Source organism: Microtus pennsylvanicus, chromosome 13, assembly GCF_037038515.1.
Source record: "Microtus pennsylvanicus isolate mMicPen1 chromosome 13, mMicPen1.hap1, whole genome shotgun sequence".
Taxonomy (NCBI): Eukaryota; Metazoa; Chordata; class Mammalia; order Rodentia; family Cricetidae; genus Microtus; species Microtus pennsylvanicus.
The window spans coordinates 71,922,044-71,930,743 of NC_134591.1; positions in this window are offsets into that span (position 1 = coordinate 71,922,044).

The following is an 8,700-nucleotide window of genomic DNA, read 5'->3' on the forward strand; positions in this document are numbered from 1 at the left end:
AGCCCTCTGAAGGCAGGGCCCTGTCTGTTTGGCAGAGTCATATCTTCAGGACATAGTGTCTGGTACTGAACAAGCATTCAATAAACTGCCTTTGGATGCATGGATGGATATAGGTGGGTGGGTGGCTGAGTGGGTGGATGGATGAATGGATAGATGATGAACGGATGGATGGATGGATGGATGGATGGATGGATGGATGGATGGTAGGTACATACATGGGTAGATAGATGGATAGATTGGTGGATTGATGGATTGATGGATGGTGGGTACATACATTGGTAGGTAGATGGATAGATCGGTGGATTGATGGATGATGGATGGTAGGTACATACATGGGTAGATAGATGGATAGATTGGTGGATTGATGGATGGTGGGTACATACATGGATACATGGGTACATAGATGGATAGATCGGTGGATTAATGGATGGATGGATGGTAGGTACATACATGGGTAGATAGATGGATAGATTGGTTGGTGGATGGATGGATGGATGGATGGATGGTAGGTACATACATGGAAAGATAGATGGATAGATTGGTGGATTGATGGATGGTAGGTAATACATTGGTAGGTAGATGGAGAGATTGGTGGATGGATGGATAGATGGATGGATGGATGGATGGATGGATGGATGGATGGATGGAACATACACGGGTAGATAGATGGATAGATCAGTGGATGAATGGTAGATGAATGAAAAGGGATAGATAGTAGGTATGTATATAGAAGATGAATTGATGTATGGATGAATAGAACAACCATCTATTCAGATAGACTGATGAATGGAAGACATATGGATAGTACATGTATGTAGAAATTAATAGTAAATTAATGTATGCATGGTAAATAAGAGTGTAGAGACTAGTGGAGAGGGGCTGGAGAGTTGACTCAACAGTTAAGAGTACTGACTACTCTTCCAGAGGACCTGGGTTCAATTCCCAGCACCTACAGGATGGCTCACAATTGTCTGTTAATTCCTGTTCCAGGGGTCCAACACTCTCACACAGACAAAACACATGCAGGCCAAACACCAAGGCACAGAAAATAAATAAATCATTTATCCATTGGATGGATTGATGGATGGACAGATCAAGGGAACATGGAAAGATGGCATCTGAGTGAAGACAACTGGAAACCAAGGGGAGAAAGACAAAGGGTCCTAGCTCCTCCACTCCCAGCCACTCACCCCCTGGGAGAGGAGGAGGAAGCTGGATGTGGTCTCCTTGTTTACTGGGAAATCCCCTGGCAGGGATCCCAGGGGAGGCAGAGGAGTGTGTTGACAATTTCTAGGGACAAAGAAATAAGGATGTGGTGTGATGAGACACCTTGAGAAGCCTGAGTGACAGCAGTGGCAGAAGAGATCCCACAGTCCCTTCCCAGACACCTCCGTGCCAGGGAATTGCACCAACCCCAGTTCATGTCCCCACATGGGGCTGGGAGGGGGTGTAGGCAGCCATAAACTGTACCCAGCAAGTGAGCTCCCTGCCCTGTGGCTGCAGGGTGGGGCCTGGGAACGGAGCTACAGATTTGTTTGGAGTCATCCTCACCATGGCCTAGGAGCTCTCAGACCCCAGGCTGGTGGCATCCTGGCAGCTCAGAGCTTTCCCTGCTGGCTCTCCTTATGCGAGAGACCTCGTGTGACCCATGAGTCCTCCTGTCCCATTACCAGATTCTGGGGCAAGACAGCGTGAAGAGATGTGGCCAGCCCCTTTCCCTGAGCAGTTTCCTGATGGAGAGGCAAGACTCATGGGGAGGGGAGGCATCAAGGCAGGAGACCCAGTTTTCTAGTTGCTGAAGGAAGGCTGGGGACTGTTTGCCTGGCAAACGAGACATCCTGAGTTCAATCCCCAGCAGTGCAGAAACCAGGCATGGTGGTACGTGCCTGTAATCCCAGCACTTGGGAGGCAGAAGCAGGAGGATCAGAAGTTCAAGGGCATCTTCCCAAAAACAATGCATTGGAGCTGCAGGAGCCCTGCTGGAGAGAGGGAGGAAGATGGAAGGAGAGGAGGAGGGAGGGAGGGAAAGACTAGAAGTATGTGACTTCTCACCCCTTAAAGAAACCCATCCAGGGGCATAAATGGAATATGTCATGTTCCAAGGTGGCACTGGGAGGCAGGTGTCCTCCCAGGCTGGAACTTGTCCCTTTGAAAGAAAGAAGAAGTGGGGGTTGGGGTCACTTACTACGAACCAAGTTTATAGCTATGACTGGGAGAGGTCATCCCCTCCGCAGCTCTGGAAGCCCAGGGATGAACAAGTGACTCTCCCGCAGAAGGTATAGAGGGGCTAAGAACCCCAGCCTGACTACTGAGCCCATCCTTTCTCCGCTGATAGAAAGGACTTTCACCACGGGACCTCTTCTCCCCAGGATGGGCCCTTGGTGTCCACGGTTTATTCCAAAAGGCCTGGGCTTGTTTGACCCTCACTCCAGTCTAGCTCATTCCCCTCCTATGAGAAGCCACAGATCCCTACTTCCTGGGCACTGTGGCTGTGTGAGCCTGGGACAGAGGCAGGGTGGCCCGAAGCTGCTGGGCCCTTGGAGACTCTCAGAGCTAAAGGACTCTTAGGAATGGTGGAAACCAAGCCCCTCCTTTCCCAGAAGGGGAAACTGAGGCCCTGGGAGGACTAGGATGTCCTCAAGGTCACAAGATGAAGTCTAAAGCTCCTGGGAGCAAAGGCAGCCGGCTGGCTCCAGCCTGGGGTTCCACCCCGACTGTGTCTCTGAAAAACAAGCCCACTGCGCCTCTTATCAGATAGAGGGAAAGCTTATCAGATTCATTTCCTGCTTGTTCAGGGCTCAGAGAGACAGGGTCAGGAAAGATGTGAAGTGGAGGAGAGAAGCTAGTCTGTCGGAACCCCTGGTTCCCTCCCTCACCTGGCCATCTCATGACTGAAACTGAAATGAGTGGGGGGGGTGAGCTCTCTCCATCCACACCCAGCTCCTGGTGTTCCCCCACACTGAGGAGACTGGGGGCAGGGTGTCCTCTAACTAGGAGCTGAAGACTCAAGGGAGGCACAAGGCAGTCACTGTGTCTGTTCAGATCCATCCTCTCAGCTCCTGGGACTTGTTCCCTGGAATCTGGCTTTCAGAAATCCTAGGAATCTTTAAATCTGCATTTATTATTATTATTACTATTATTTATTATTATTATTATTTTCGTCAGATTTGGTGTCAAGTACCTTTATTTTATCCACTGTGCAAACCCTCCAAAACAGGCTCCCTGCTTAGCTCCTGAGTTCCCTGGGAGACCCCTGCTCCCCAGGGAACTTATATTCCAGGAGTGGCACCCACTTCTGGGGACATGAAGACTTGTTTCATACCCTTGTCCCCACCTGATGGCTCTGTACCCTTGACTGAGTTCAGTCTCTGCTTCCCCACTGCCCACACAGCCTGTCTTCCAGCATCACAAAGATTGACATCAAGAATCGCACAGTCTAGCTAGTGAGATGGTTCAGTGGATGAGGACACTTCCCTCCACGCATGTGCCATAACCTGTGTTTGTCATCCCCCATACACACACACACACACACACACACACACACACACGTAAAAAGAAACGTAAGGAGAAATGCTTAAGAGGTTCGAAGCCACTCTTTTGTTTGTTTGATTGTTTGTTTGTTTTTGTTTTTTTGCTTTTTGAGACAGGGTTTCTCTGTGACAAAGTCATTCTATAAAAAATGTACCTCCGACACCAGTGTTAAAGGTCAAGGGCCTCACAGTCACCAAAGGACCTGCAGACCTTAGCTGAGCAGCTGCCTGGACTGTGTAGAGGTTTGGGCTTTACTGGTTTGGGTTGTTGTCTTGAAGAAGGAAGCTGGTGGTGTTGTGGAGACAGGTTCAGGATGGCCTCAGACTCACGGCAATCCTCCTGCCTTACCCTCCTGCCTACTGGGATTACAGGGGTAAGCCACCCCATCCCAGCATTTTAAAGCAGTCCCAGTCATGACTAGCTAGAGCTCTCAGTGAAATGGGGCCGTCAGGAGAACTCTGTGCGGCTTGTGCTCCACACACGGTGGTGCTCAGGGAGTGGATTGGTGGCCATGGCAGTGTGGAAACAGTGGATGTCATTGTTACCATTACAGCACTGGGGGGGGGGGGAACCACAGCAGATTTCTCATGTGTTCTCCTCCCCATGACTGCCCTCCAGACTAAGGACAGTGGGAACTTCTCTCTTCTCAATGACAGGAATATGGAAGGGCTACCCTTTGCCTCCCGCCCAAAGTCTTCAGCTCTTGGAGGACAAAAAACAGGTGGGTGAGAGCCACAAGTTGGGCCTCAGTGGGAGAGGCAACTCCCCTCTGATGCTTCTGCCAGGCACCCAGGGTCCTTCAGACCTCCAAAGAGGAGGAGACAGCCAGGAAAGGGAGAGGACCCTGAATCTGTGCTGTCCCAAAGCTATGTGACTCAGGTAGGATAGCTGACCTCTCAAGGCTTCTGACCCATAACTATGGGGACAGTCATCAAGAGTGTCAGTCATCATGGGGATGGCTGTTCCCACCCTGTCCAGTTAACCAATGAGTGCCCTAGTGGACCAGCAATATGGGCTGGTTGTGTAGACTGTAAAGTGCCTTAGGTATGACACTGCCTTCTTGAACACAGACAGTGCCTTCCAGAAAAGCAAGGTGAGGTGGGAGATAGCAATAATGGAAAAAAAAAAAAAGCAGGCAGGATCTAGGCCCCTGTTGTCCTCTGCCCACAGCCACCCTTCCTCTTCCTTAAACCCCGGCTCCCCTTCTCTTGATCTCTGAGATCTTCAGGAAGTGACTTCACCTCTCTGGGACTGCGATCGATTGGAGCTAACAGGTACTCAGTGGGATGTTGGAGGATTAAATGCGTCATACAAGCACCGCACTGTGTCAGCCAAATAAAAACATAAAGCTAGGGTCCAGTGAGTTTATTATGTTATCATTGGCCAGGCATTGGCCAAGCAATGAAAGACTCTTTCAGAAAGCACTGAGCTGTCTATAACCGGAGGTATTCAAACTGTGGCTAAACAGCCACCTGTCAAGGGACTCAGGACAAGACCGCCAGGTGACCTTTAAAATGCCATCCAACCTCAAGCCGGTAAAATCTCTGCCAAGGACTTGAATAAAATGCTGTCCTCCCCTCCAGATCTGAAATCGCAGGGACCGGTAGTGTCCAGCCACCTTGCCACCCATCTGCTGGGCAATCTCGGCTTTCTCTGGGGTCTCGGAGCCTCGATTTGTCAGTTATAGAGAGACGAGGCTTGAACAGGTGTTCTGAAGCCAGAGCCGCCCTTCTCAACTCATTAACCTTAAGAATGGGGTAGGGGAACTCCCACCACACACGCGCCTGCTCGTGGCTCCCCCCACATTCCTCCTCCCACATCACCCTGCTCTGCTAGGCAGGAGCCAGGGTCACCACCGCAGAATGCAGAACTGTCAACAGGTCCTCTCTGAGACTTCCAGGTACTTCCAAGCCTCCCTGCCATCTGGGAGAAAGCTGGGCACCCCAGTGCCCAAGGGTGTCGACACAAGGAGACCCCAACCACCTCCGTCACATCCAAAGAGCCCCCTCCCACTGTGCAAAGATGGAGAGGACTTAACTCTAGCGAGTGACTGACCTGGATTGCTGACAGTTCAAACGTGGTACTCGGAGGAGAAGATGCAAGTGGCTGGGGCAGGCAGGAGCCTTCGTTCTGATACACACAGACTCCTGATCCAGGCCTGGCTAGGCTTGCAGACAGCCCAGGTGTATGAGTCACTTACCAGTCAGACCTGCTGGGCTGGGCTGGTGCATAGGACATGAATGGGGGGGGGGGCAGAGGGCGGGAAACTGGAGGACAGAAGGGGGCCGTGGCCACCACCACAAGGAAGAGCTGGGCTGTGCAAGCCCAGCCTAGGAGGCCCAGGAGGTTAGCCATGGGAGGAACAAAATCATCAAAGATGAGGCTTCCACGGTGTGCTGAGCACAGGGCTCAAGATAAGGGGCTCAATATAAGGCCCCAGGGTGGTGTTCTACACATCCAGACCCTACCAGGGAAGATGAGAGGAACAGGCATACATTGATCTGGAAAGATACTCTCCAGGGTGACCTCAGGCAAGTAGCCTAGTCTCTTTGAGCTCAGTTATCAGCTTGTTAAACTGCAAGTGTAATTATAATAGCCTCTACTTGATAGGGCTATCAGGAGGATGAGATGAGACTGTATGAGGAATAGGGTCACCACCACAGGCTTCTGACTGCTAGGGACAGTCAGTGACCGTGGCTCAGATCACTGAACCCTTCTTTGGCACTGCAGGAAAGGTAGCTGGCCTTGCCATCGTCAACTTTCTCATTGCCGGGGTTAATTATTACAGATTTGACCAATACAGAATTGGCCAAGAACACAGGTGTCTGAACATCAGAAAGGTCATTTAATCACAGGTACGCTGCCTATTCTGTGAGCCTCAGAAAAGCCTACACGAAGGCACAAAGCTAGCTCCACCCCTGCTCACCAATCCACACAGATCAGTGGCAATGGGCACAGCTGTGCTTAAATTTCACACCAAAGTAGTTCTGTGTTCACCACTGAAACCCCAAAGCCTTGAGGTATTAGATCAGAGACGGACAACTGCAACCCTAGGGCTAAATCTGGCCTGTCCTTGCTTACATAAATCAAATGTGCATTTATCTGAACATAGTGGCGCACCCCTGTAATGCCAGCCCTGGGGACTAGGGGCGGGAGGATCTCTGAGCGTCAGAGGCCAGCCTTGAGCTGCATAGTGAGTTCCACATATGGAGATACCGTCTCTAAAATACAAAACAAACAAAGTGTGCATTTGCTCCTCCATTCTTTCCAGTTGTTTTACAGACACAGCAGCCTGGTTTCATCCTGACAGAGACTACAGCCCAGAGAAGCTCCAGGGGTTACACTGACCCTTTAGGAAGAAAGCCTGCCAATGGTGACTTTGACAACGGTGATGATGATGGTGGTAGTGATGATGGTAATGATGGTGGTGTGATGGTTGTGATGGTAGTGGTAGTGATGATGGTAATAATGGTGGTGGTGATGGTGATGATGAGGGCGGTAGTGATGGTGGTGTTAGTGATGGTGGTGATGTTGGTGGTGGTGATGGAGGTGGTGATGGTGGTGTTAGTGATGGTGGTGATGTTGGTGATGGTGATGATAGTGGTGATGGTAATGATGATGATGATGATGATGGTGATGGTGGTGGTGATAATGGTGTTGATGATGGTGTGATGGTTGTGATGGTGGTGGTAGTGATGATGGTAATGATGGTGGTGGTGATGGTGATGATGAGGGCGGTAGTGATAGTGGTGATGTTGGTGATGATGATGGTGGTGGTGATGGTGATAATGCTGGTGGTGGTTGGGTTATGTATTCCACAAGTTTCATACACAGAAAACTTCTCCAAGCATAATTCCATTCACGCCCTTATGGCATCCTTTTTATGCAGAGAGAGAAACTGTGGTTCTAGAAAGTAACTTACCCATAGTCTCACAATGGATGGATATTTTGATAAAAACTATTTGGACATGGGCATAGTGGCACACACCTTTACTCCCAGCATTAGAGGCAGAGGCAGAGGCAGAGGACCAAAGCAAGTTCAAGGCTAATTTGAGCTACACAGCAAACCTTGTCTCAAAAATTCAATTATTAAACATCAAATAAGTACATTTGATCGGGGCATGGTGGCACACTCCTGTAACCCCAGCATTCACGAGGTGGAGGCAGGGACATTAGCAGTTCTAGGTCATCCTCAGCTACATAGCAAGTTTGAGGCTAGCCTTGGCTACATGAACCCTTGTCTAAAAACAACAACAAAACTTGGATTTGGCTAAGTGAGTCCAAAGCCTCCTGCTCCACCAGTTATCCCAGAGGACAAGTCCTGGCTGGGCTTAGAAGTTCCCCAGCCCAGGAGAGGAACCTTAAGCCTGCTTCGCTGGATTCCCTCCCGGAAGGCTGAGAATCTCAGATGAGTCACAGTGACTGGATTTAATCTCTGAAGTGGAACAAGCAAAAAGAGTGCCACAGAAGTAAGATGGTGTGCACAGAGAGCCCAGCACGTGCCAGGCGGGCAGGCTCCCATCAAGGCTCCAGTGTCCTTGTCATTGCCACTGGGACTTGGAGTACGCCCTAGGCAGGAGGTGGTCACTCTGCCTACAGGAGCCAGTGTGGGATGATGGCGCCCTGGTCCCTGGTCTACACTGCTACCTGGACCAGAACCTGCAGTCACAACCCTGGAGAGGAGGCTGGCCCATGAGAAGGCTGAACTCTGTCTCCAGCCACACCCATCCCTAGAGCCGTTGCCCTTCCAGTCCCACTGCCTAGAAGGTCTAACCTGGTCTTGAACCCCCTAGATGCAAAAGAAAGTTGGAGGAGCCAGGGTTGGCCTTCCGAAAGCCTGACCAGCCCCCAGCCCAGGATGGGTGACGGGATTTCCTATCCTGCCCTTCCTTACTTCACCACAGCTCTGGGTCCAGGTAGCCTGAGAGGAACTGCATCTGGGAAGAAAACAAGTTTTCCACAAATATACATTTTCCAGGGGACTCGAAAGATGGCTCAGAGGTCCTGAGTTCAGTTCCCAGCACCCACAAGGTGGCTCACAACCATCTGTAATGGGATCTGGTACCCTCTTCTGGTGTGTGTATACACAATAAATAAAGAAATCTTTTTTAAAAAAACACGCATTTTTCAGAAAAAAAGTAACAGCAAATTCATTTTTTTCATTTTTCC